Consider the following 12,092-nt stretch of genomic DNA (forward strand, 5'->3'; position numbering starts at 1 on the left):
ATTTCAACACCTTAAGGTAGTATTAACAACTAGAGACTTGGAACTTTTCAACAAACCCGAACTCGTATCGATTATATGTGATTTTCATGAAGAAAAATCGGATTATTCGCAACATCGAGTTCCCTGCGTGACACCCGGGGCCGGTTACTAGGGTGTCATCCCTCCATAAAACTTAGTTTTCGTTTTCGAATGAATAATCAAAGTTATCAAAACAAGAAACGTGTTTATCATAAGATTAGATAGGACGAACAATAATTCACAAAGTCTTCACGCGTTTGTCACTAGGACTGATTAGTTACTAGTTACAAAATAAGCTTGAATTGTTTCAGAAATTTCGGCTTCTCCTTTAGACGATTTTGACCATTCTTGTAATTCCCGATGAAAATTACCAATGCACTTCAACATTCCTTCTTCCATCGTTGGATTGAGTTCGGAAGGTCTTTCACCTGGTTTGTTCATCTTACGAGGAATTCTTCTTTCAGTAGCAAATTTTTAATTGTTTGATGTTAATAAAACCTTCTTTATGGCCATTTCAACTAGACTGTCCCTTTCAACAGCGAAAAAAAAATACTAGTGCGTTGAGTCTGATCACAACGTTACCGAGAGATGGTCCTTTGGTTTGCAAATATTCTGCGCTCTAACTTTCTTATTTTTATAGATAGAGGTAAATATAGTTCGACAATGTTGTAGTCCCAGTTATTTAAGACATCTATGTAAAACAAAGTTTTTTTTTCTATCTCTTGGCATAACCGATATAGCGTCTTTTTTCTAAGTTACTTTAGGGTCACCATGAAAAAAAAAGTTTTTTGCTCTAACTTTTATATTTCAAAGTCTACATACAAACTGTCTTCGGAAGACTTTTAGAACTTACTAATACATACATTTTGCGATGCAGAACTTGTCAATATCTCAACTTCACCCAAAGTTATTGATATTTCTTCCCAAAAAACACGCTCTTTTCGTATGACTTTTAGAGCTAATCAATTCCAACATTTTGCGATGCAGAACTTGTCAATATCTTAATCCTACTTAAAGTTATTGATGTTTTTTAACCAAAAACTCAAGATTCCAACTTTAAATTAATCAAACACAAAAAATAACATATGCTCTTTCAAATGCCGTCAATAAACTTTATTTATGTTTGCCCCAGAAAGAATGGCAAACAATTGGAGAGAGCGTATTTTTTGGGAAGAAATATCAATAACTTTGAGTTGAGTTGAGATATTGACAAGTTCTGCATCGCAAAATATTTGTATTAGTAAGCTCTAAAAGTCTCCCGAAGACAGTTTGTATGTAGAATTTGAAATCTTAAAGTTAGAGCAAAAAACTTTTTTTTTCATGGTGACCCTAACATAACTCAGAAAAAAGGCGCTATATCGGTTATTTCAAGAGATAGAAAACAACTTTGTTCTTAAAAGATATCTCAAATAACTGGGAATACAACATTGTTGAACTATATTTACCTCTATCTATGAAGATAAGAAAGTTATATTTTTTATTTCATCGACAATTTTGGTCACCCTATTTTAGATAACATAAAAATGAGCGCTCTGTCGTATGTAACAACTTTGTCGAAGACAGTTTTTGTCCAGAGAATAACTGTCGAGCTCTGAATGCTAATTTCCACTTAAATACATCTCCTGGACCTAGAGATGGGCGAGCGCTCACGAGCAGCTCATTCGAGCCGGTTCGTCAGAAAGAGCGTACGATCTACGGTTCTTTAAAAATGAGCCGCGGCTCTCAAATGAACGTCTTCAATGAACCGCTCTTAAATGAACCACGGTTCTATTATGAGCCGTGGCTCTTTTTTGAACCGTGGTTAATAAAAGAACCGTGTTTCTTTCAAGAGTCGGCTTATTGGTAAAGAACCGTGGATCGTATGTTCGTTCTGACGAACCGTGGCCTGCGGCGGTGCGGAAGAAATATATGTTTCCCATGCTGCTTTTTAAACGGTTTTATTTTGCTCTTTGTATGTTTGTAAATTTTGGCGGATTACATGTTTTCTCGAAACCCCAAAAATATGGGTATCTAATGAAAGGGCTTGACTAGTAGAACATAGTTATTTTAAAAAAATGGAAATCCAAGATGACGGCTGTTACAAAATGGCAAACAACAAATTTCGTCAAAACACCATCAATATGGGTATTAAATGAAAGGGATTGACTAGTAGAACATAGTTAATTATGAAAAATGCAAATCTAAAATGGCCGCCACCCCAAAATGGCGAAATATGTATTTCTTCCAAAACCCCATCAAAATGGGTATCTAATGAAAGGATTTGACTAGAAGGACACTGTTATTTATAAAAAATGGAAATCCAAGATGGCGGCCGTTATAAAATGACAGACTACATATTTTGTTGAAACCCCATCAATATGAGTATCAGATGAAAGGGCTTGGCTAGTAGAGCACAGTTATTTATGATAAATCCAACTCCAAAATGGTCAATTACTTTTTTCATGCATCTCACAGTTAATCATGAAAACATTCCATTCGAAACATTTTAAAACGCGTTATCGAAAAAAAGGGACATCGAAAATGTCCTAAAATAAACTTTATTTTCGTTTGTTAAAAATAAAAATCGGTTCACTTTTGTAGAAATTATTAAAACTTGTTGCGTGAACGTGAGTCTGAAAGACCCTGTATTGATAGCAAAAAATGATTAATGAGTTCAGCATCTAGATAAATTGCGGAACATTCGGACTCGGGTTGTGACAGAGAACACACTTAACTGATCGTCAATGATCAAAGAAAGTGAAAGTACACTACAAACGGATAGGAGTGATTTTTGGAATGGTTTTTGGCAGTTCTGATTCATATTGTCCAATCGAAAAAAACTTTAGCACGGTTCACTTCACTCAACGCCATCGATGTTGATTTTGATGCAGAAAAGGGCAAAATTACATAATCAGAATCAAAACGTCTGGATATCCCTGAATATTAATTGGCATCATTGGCTCCGCCTGTAATAATGACAGTTGCGCCTAAAAAAATCTCCGCGGCATTCGCGCTCGTGAAACCGCCAAGTTCGGCATGGGCTCAACAATTGGAATGCATTATACCCGGTCTACTTAACCGACCATCTAGTGTATTTCAGTTGGAAAGAGACCTCAATCCATTCTTCAAAACACTAGCAATTTCAAAATATTAATTTAATGTATTACTCCGCAAGCACATTCAATTTGAACGCGTCTAGCTCAGAAACAATAATACCTTTGCCCCCAGCACGTGGTCAGCACATGCCTTTGGACTAGAACAAACCGTAAATCGTAAAACCAGCTCGAGACACGCTACCAGATTTACCCCCTCTGACACTGTTTACGGCAATCGCCTGCAGTGGTGTGTTTGTGTTTTTTCGGAAAAGTGAAATTATTAAAAAATGTTTAAATTCAACGAAACCCCAAATAAACAATACAATTTATGTCTCAAATTCGTTTGAATTAGGAAAAGGAGATCAGTCATGCGAGTGGGCATGTAAGTAAACCGTTAATTACAACATGAAAGATGTGAATGCCAATATATGTGCGTCTTTCCTTATTTCCATTGCTTCGCAAACCATCCTGCGGAGAATGCATTTTGCTGCCATCGCAACCATCAATTTGTAATCCATTAAAAGCAATTACCACTACCGCATGCTTGCAGGCAATGAATCTCGGCAACTGTTTGAGCCAGCCAACAACGAGGGCCAGTGTCGATCGGGAAGCGACTCTACGTCTGACAACAGACGCTCTTTTGTTTACAAAGTTCAAAACTGTCAAACAACCGCGGCCATATTCAAAATATCAACGAGCGTGTTTGCGAGTCGGGCTGGTGCAAGTCGCTTCTAGTGTCATAAATCTCGATCGCAATTGTGAGGATTTTTTTTTCGGTAGCCACAGAGCAAACACACGGCAAGAATGTGAATACGTTAATAGCATGTTAATTTATTGTTCCAACATTGTCACGCTTGATTCGAGGCAGCCACTGTGACCACAGCAATTAATCGGTCTGTCAAATAACCCGACCTGGAATGAGCCGAATTTTTAACTGAAAACTAATTTGATTGTTACGAATGATTATGTGTGTCTTATACTACTGCTTGTTTAGTAGTCTGTCTTGTCCATAATAGCCCCCCAGACAAGCTACGTTCCACGTTTTGATGTCATCGGAATTCGGAACAGCTCCAGAATACTTAAGTGGGTTTCAATTCCGTCGAGCGTTTTATTTTAGTTGCTAGAGGTATTGTTTCAATCGAACGACAGAAGTGAATGTTAAGCATTTCAGTGGTTTACTAGGAATTAGGTTTCTCTGGCGAGCATACGGAGCAAACACATTGACGAAAATTGAGTTTAGTTTAAGTACATTTCAACTGTCAGAAGGAGTGCTTACTTCACGATGCGTGCAATTTTACAGATCCGTGAAATTACTCCGCCCGTAACTAACTGTTGTGAGGGAGTAAAAATACTTTCCTGACGCTGCTCGACGGGCTGACTAAAAATAAAAATGGTGTTTTACTTTTTGGAATGTTTACAAATACTGACACTAAAAAACAAACGGCGAAAGAACTAGTACTAGTTCGACTGAAATTTCCTTCGTTTGGATTTTCCAATGGAAGCATCTTTCAAAAGAAATTGCGTAACGCAATCATTTTCTGACTTTGAATCTTGGGAAGGTAAAGTCAGTCTTAGTTTTGCTTCCATACAAACCGCTGCTTTGCTCGTTATTCCCCTTTTCCATTACGTCCGGATAAAACGCACAGGAAAAGCTTTAAAGAAACAAAACAACAATCCACTACTTTTACTCGACGATGAAAAAATAAACATTTACTGCCGCAGCCGCACGCGCCGCGTGTACCACGTGCCCTCTCCACCACATACGATAATAATCATCACCGTCGTCTCAACGCATCTAAACCTCTACAACCCGAACGAATTATTTGGATTGCTTAGAACAGGGGACAGAGCAAATGGTTGGTTGAGTGGTTCAAGGGATTGGTTGATCTCCTCTGAATTCCAGGGTCCCAGCTCAAGTAGGGAAAACGGAAAGATCAACCGTCCATAGCTATAAAGTTGCGATTTATTGCTTGGAAAATGTACTGTGGAATAATCATTGACAGGGGATGGCATGCCCGAAGAGTGGGTCTGAAAAATATTGGAAGTGCCAGTTGATGGAGATATTGACACTTAAATTGAAGGAAAGTCGTTCGAGTAATGGGTAGCTTCCGTTTTACTTTATTCCTATAGTTGTCATTTGTATAGTCTCCAAGCAAGCCATGAGTTATCGCTTTTTAATTGTATTCGTTTTCAATTTATTTGAGAGGAGATTTTTATGACAACTTCTAGTTTATCTTTTCCTCCAGGGTATTGGCTTTTCAAAATGACGACATTTTCTATTTAGGTTTGCCTGAGACGACCAGCCCAGAAAATTGAAAGTCTCAAAAAAAAAAATTATAAAAAACAAAAAAAAACAAGAAGTGGGTTTTATCTGTGATATAACCGCAAGGTAGACGTAGGACTACCGTTGGCACGGTAATCATTTATTTGAAATTGCATCTTAATCAATTCTTAATCAATGAATTAATGAATATTTTGAAAGATTGCTGAATTTTTTTCTTTTTAGTATGTTTATATACCCTTGACACATATAACCTTGCATAAAATTTATTTCGTTTTTATCGTGATGTGGCAATTTTTCATGATTGTTCCACGCGAAAGCAGAACAGAAACTGATGCTATTGAATTGCATCACTGAAACACCAAGTCTAGTGCGTAAATGGTTGCGAATATTCCTTCGCTCGGATGCATTCACACGCAAACAATTTTTCACGACTGTTCCATGCGAAAGCAGAACGGAAACTGATGTACTCACGCCTTGCATGTGTCCGCTATGGTTTCCTAAAACCAATACAAGCAAACAAAAGAAAATCACAGTTTGCATGTATTCGCCATGACGGTTTCTCCAGGTGCCTAGATTTCACGTCCTTTTTCGGGAACACATAGCGATCACCAATCATCATCAATGAGCTAGATTGTTATGGCTTCAATAGCTTGCTTTCAAAGCAATTCTTAAGCTATCGAAACGATTTTTTGGACCAATAAGTGACAATCATATAACTCGTTGACATTTTATTTTTCGGATGAAGTGATTATTATACCACTCCATTCAAGGAGGTATTAACGTTCAAAACCTTGCAGTCCAGCGTCACTCTCTCGCTTTCGAAACTTTGAACTTACACCACGGTACAGAAATGAAAGACGTAGTCCTACGTCGTAAATTAGGTTTGCGAAAGAGTTGTCAGGTTACTTTATACGGCCGTGGAAACCAGGCAAAGGATCGACTCCAACTTCAAAAAACGTAATCCTTAAGCGGCCCTTACACGGCCCTTACAGGAGGATGAACACATATTTATCTTTGATAAAAAGTTGATGGGTTTGGGCCTAGGGGCACGGACGGGATTTTGACATAGGACTGTGCTTGTGTGTAGTAATTGCATTTGAATTGAGTTTTTTCATTGTTCAAAATCTGTTATGTTTTCTCTTTTCATACATCGAATGGAAGCCCTGAAATAAACCGTTTCCTGTATGAACTTTTATCCTTTAGATAAAATAACGTGGTTGAATCCGGAACCATATTCTGTTCAAAAATGTACACAAAAATACCAATAAAGTCATCACTACCCTTTTCCTCTGTTTATTCAATTATGCAGAAGAAGACAAAGAGTCATTTTTGAACAAAACTGTAGATAGTTAAGATCTACATAAATATTGTCCGGAACATTGTTTGCAATAACTTTATAGCCCGGTGATGCATATTGAGTATTCTATGGCCATGGGTGCTCTCTTGGGAAGTTCGTGTAGTTGCTGTAGTGAATTTATCTCATTGGGTGGTAAGTTCTGCTTATGTACAGGAAAGGGAAAGCAGAATGGGCATGTGCATTCGACGAAGTGAAGCGGGCTTCTTAGGAAGACATATATGGGGAGCATATTATTGAGATCGCGACTACTCAAGCTATCATAATCTGATATGCGTGAGTATACATATTCGTTCTTCTATGTCAGCCAGTCAAATTCATTAGTTGTATATTTTACATAACCAAACAATCATCTTGGCAACTCTGTTGTGTGTTGTAGTTGTGTTTCTCTGTTGTCTTCAAACAATCATCATTTTCATCGAAATTCTCATCCCGTACTTGCTCTGCGCCACGTCATATCATCCACAACCGCTTGAATCTTCCGCCACCATAGTTAGTTGCACCCCGCAGTCAGGTAGGATTAGCGAATCAATCATATTCCGAGCTGGCTAGAGTGTTGGTCTGAGAGAAAAGCCCGTCGCCATTGCCCGTACCGAATACCTCCCACCTCGCCGCTCTCCTTCTGCACTGTTATTGCAACTCTGTGGTGTGTGTTCGACCGCCGAAATCAAAACAACATCTTTGCCGAAATATAAACAACACCTCAGCCGAAATATAAACAACACCTCAGCCGAACAACAAACAAAACAGCTCCGCCGAACAACAAACAAAACAGCTCCGCTGATTATTGTACTGTAAACCCGTACACCTGTACCGACCGAGACAATACACGCCACCTGCTGCTGCTCTTGTTCTCATTTCGTTACCCGAAACATCCTGCCAGAGTCCCAACCAGATCATTCTTTTCTCATTCCGCTTCGATTCATTGCCATCGTTTTCGCCATCGAAAAACAAGAAGGTAAACATTCCGAGCATCATTACCTCTCGCGTGAGCCTGTGTGAGTATTAACCACCACGAAACAGCCACTTTCATATCTGTCAAGACCAGTGTTGCCAGTTTATCCACTATAAAAATACGTTGTTACACTGTAACGCTTGGGTGACGCTTCGAATTTACGATGGAAATTTGCAATAGCTGTGCGAAGTCTATGACCACGAATGAAGTTGTTTGCGGCGGTTTTTGCAAAGCAGCTTTCCACTATAAGTGTGCTCATTTATCTGAAACGTTTTATAAAGACATTTGTGGAAACTCAGCTGTTTTCTGGCTCTGCAAAGGATGTACCGATTTGATGAAGAACGCTCGCTTTAAAAATGCTATGTCGTCGACAAATGCAGCCAACCTGGAACTGAGAGAAACATATCTAAAGGTGGTTGACGAGCTGAAGGTAGAGATAAAAACCAGTCTAATCGCTGAGTTGAAGCAAGAAATTCAAGGGGGCTTCAACAAATTATCTCCAGCTGCGCTCTCACCAGTTCCACGTTATCTACAATTTAGGGCCCACACCACCACCCCTAAGCGCATACGCGACGAGGACGCCTCGGAGCCAAATGATCAGCCAGCAAAGATTTTTCGTGGAACTGGACAATTCGCAGGCAGCACCTTCAATGGATCAACAGCAAGGTCCAATGACAAGTTCGAGGTGTACTTAACTAGAATATCACCTGAAGTGTCCGAGTCCGACATTCAAAATCTCGCTAAGGAATGCTTGCAAACAGAGGATATCGTTGCGAAATCATTGATTCCAAAAGGAAAACTGCCATCATCACTATCATTCGTGTCTTTCAAAGTGAGTATTCCTAAGAATCTCAAATCCAAAGCAATGGATCCTGCCACATGGCCACAAGGAATAGAATTTCGAGAGTTTATCAGCAATGATTGTAATGTTCGGCATTTTTGGAAACCTACGCAGCGTCTCGATCCAGGAGCAACCTCCCCGAATCTGCTGCAACACCAGCCCAATCAACAAGTTCCATTATAGATATAAATCCATCCGATACCCGCAATCCCCCTTCAGGCTCTTCTGACGTTTGCTCTAAATACTTGACGATATACTACCAAAATGTTAGAGGCATCCGTACTAAAACGCGGGAACTATTTCTCAAGCTATCGTCCTGCGACTATGATGTTGTTGTACTCACAGAAACATGGTTACGCCCGGACATCAATAACGCTGAGCTAGCTTCAACATACAGCATTTTTCGATGCGATCGGAGTACTGCCACCAGCGGCCTTCAACGCGGCGGGGGAGTTTTGATTGCAGTTAAAGTCTCTATGAATTGTAGTTCGGTTACTCTGGAAGACTGCAGTAATCTCGAACAAGCCGTCGTTCGCATAAAGCTCTTGAACTCAACGATCTACGTATGCGGAATTTACCTCCGACCCAACTCGCAACCGTCGTTGTATTCTGCACATTCCGAGGCAATTCAACAGCTTCGCGAACGTATCTCGGATTCTGACAAGATTGTCGTAGTCGGCGATTACAATCTACCTCGTCTAATATGGGAGAAAGACGACGATGTCAAGGGTTTGCTGCCATCAAACGCATCCTCTGAACAAGAGATCGTGCTAATCGAAACCTTGGTTGCTTCGGGTTTACACCAAATCAATAGCCTGTTGAATTCAAATGGTCGGATACTTGATCTAGCATTCGTGGACGAGCCAAGTGACGTTGAATTGATTGAACCGCCTTCAGCTCTCCTCAAACTCGACAACCACCACATGCCGTTCGTTCTTCGTATTGATGTTGACGACTTTCTTATGCAGTTTCCTGGAAGCCTGAACGACACTGACAAATACGATTTTCGACGATGCGACTATGCGGAGCTGAACACTGCAATTTCCGCTGTTAACTGGGACATGATTTTCAACGGCCTTGACACAGACGAAATGGTATGTTCATTTTATGACAAAGTGTATAAAATTTTGGATCAGTTAGTTCCGCGTAGACGGTGCAGACAGCATTCTCACAAGCATCCTTGGTGGACATCCGAGCTGCAACAACTTCGCAACGTTGTTCGAAAATCTCGGAAACGCTTTTTCCGAGTAAGGACAGATGATAATCGCAATCATCTTCGTTCAATTGAAACCTTGTACAACGAATGCCAGATTGCATCGTTTCGTGATTACATTGCTCACTTGGAGATGACCGCGAAGCAAAATCCCTCTGCTTTTTGGATGCACGTTCGCAATCGTAAACGGTGTAAGCAATTCCCCGCTGAGATGACGTTAAGGGACAAGACTGCTGATTCTCCGAACGGTGTAGCTAATTTGTTCGCTGATTTTTTCGAAAGTGTGTATAGCACTAACTCACCAGCTTTTTCACCTGTCAGCATCAGAGACTGCCCTACGTTGAATGTGAATCTACCACTTTTCAACATAACGCAATTCGAAATTTGGACTATTTTGAATAAACTCGACGCTTCCAAGGGACCCGGGAGCGACAATCTTCCACCGTTGTTCCTGAAGGAATGTGCGGAGTCTCTGAAAAAGCCACTGTCAACGATTTTCAATAAGTCGCTTCGTCACAGTGTTTTCCCGAAGCTATGGAAGACAGCTTCTATCTGCCCGATATTTAAAACAGATTCGAATCACCTCGTGGAAAATTACCGTGGTATCTCCATTTTGTGTTGCCTGGCGAAAGTGTTAGAGGAATTAGTGCATAACGTTCTCTATTCAGCATCCCGAACAACTATCTCCGAATTTCAACATGGATTCGTAAAGAAGCGGTCAACCACAACAAACCTCATGGCGTTCACCAGCTTTATATCGTCTGAAATTGAGAAAAAGCAACAAGTAGACGCCATTTATTTCGATTTCTCGAAAGCGTTCGACAAAGTACCTCACGACCTCGCCATTACGAAACTTCGTCACCTGGGTTTCCCTCACTGGATCACAGAGTGGTTGCGTTCCTATCTGACTGAACGTAAGGCGTTCGTCAATATCAACGGTTCGCATTCTCGTGTGTTCCAAATTACATCCGGTGTGCCACAGGGCAGCGTGCTGGGGCCACTAATTTTCGTGCTGTTCGTGAACGATCTGTGCTTCCGATTGAAATCACGAAAGCTGCTTTACGCCGACGACCTGAAGATTTACAGACCCGTCGCATCTCACCTCGATTGCTGTGCACTTCAGGCCGATATTGATGAATTGCAAAAATGGTGCGTTGAGAACGGTATGGAGCTAAACGTGAAAAAGTGTAAGTCTATCGCATTTTCTCGCCGACAATCACGAATCGAATTCATGTACTCAATCGGGTCCGTACCCCTGGAGTGTGTTCTTTCCATCCGCGATCTCGGTGTGACCATCGACAACAAGCTTCGATTCAACGAACACATCAACCTAACAACTACCAAAGCGTTCTCAGTCCTAGGATTTGTTCGACGTAGTACCAGCAACTTCCAGGATATCTACGCCATGAAGACACTATACTGCTCATTAGTTCGTAGTATCTTGGAGTATGCGGTATGTGTGTGGGCTCCATTTCACACAACCCAAACAATCCGAATGGAGAGAGTGCAACGCAGCTTCATTCGTTACGCCCTTCGCTCATTACCGTGGTCTGACCCAACGAACATGCCCGATTATGAAAGCCGTTGTAGACTTATCGCTCTCGAAACGCTTGCCTCCAGACGATCCAATCTACAACGGGTTTTTGTCTTTGATTTGATTTCGGGAAACATCGACTGTCCATCTTTGTTGTCCAGTGTTTCGTTTTATGCACCTTCCCGTCAACTTCGTGAGCGTGACTTACTGTTCATTAGACGACATAGAACCTCTTATGGTCTCAATAATCCGTTGGATGTTTGTTTTCGTTTGTTCAACAGTGTTTGTGATGTATTTGAATTTGACATGTCTAAAAATGTATTTAAAAATAGGATTAAGGGCTATTAGGTTAAGATCAGTCTGTGGAATCGTTTTATAACATTCGAGACGTTGCAAATAAAAAAAAAAAAAAAAAAAAAAAAAAAAACATGATCGATATTATGACATCCAGGACCACAATTACATAAATTGTTAGTAGCAACCCCTATACGATGATACGTGAATTGAACACGAATTGATTGGGGAACATACAATACAATAACTGATAAATGCCTTTTAACGGTAAATGAAGAATAATTCATTCTACACATCAACTCACAATGTGAGCTCACCCCTGAATTTAGGCCAGAACATTGCCCCTTGCGTCGGGGAGGAAAGCGAGTGGTTAGTGCAATCGATAGAAAACATACCCATTTTAATCGTCTAATTGTTAACTTTTTTTTACTATAGTGAATACTGTTCATGTTTTGAGCGAAAAAAATGCTGGATAAATTTCCTGTCTAATGGTATATATAACACAACATATGTCGCAATAACGAT

At 40.3% G+C, this 12,092-nt stretch overlaps 2 protein-coding genes across 4 annotated transcripts in view; one reads left to right on the plus strand and one right to left on the minus strand.

Annotated features, from left to right (window-relative positions):
- The window catches only part of LOC129762780 (L-dopachrome tautomerase yellow-f), a 403,523-nt gene that overhangs the window by 43,851 nt on the left and 347,580 nt on the right, over positions 1 to 12,092 (plus strand). The window lies entirely within an intron of this gene.
- Positions 1 to 12,092, minus strand: part of LOC129762773 (fibroblast growth factor receptor homolog 1-like) — a 74,856-nt gene that overhangs the window by 11,588 nt on the left and 51,176 nt on the right. The window lies entirely within an intron of this gene.

The sequence above is a fragment of the Toxorhynchites rutilus genome, chromosome 1, assembly GCF_029784135.1.
Source record: "Toxorhynchites rutilus septentrionalis strain SRP chromosome 1, ASM2978413v1, whole genome shotgun sequence".
Classification (NCBI taxonomy): domain Eukaryota; kingdom Metazoa; phylum Arthropoda; class Insecta; order Diptera; family Culicidae; genus Toxorhynchites; species Toxorhynchites rutilus.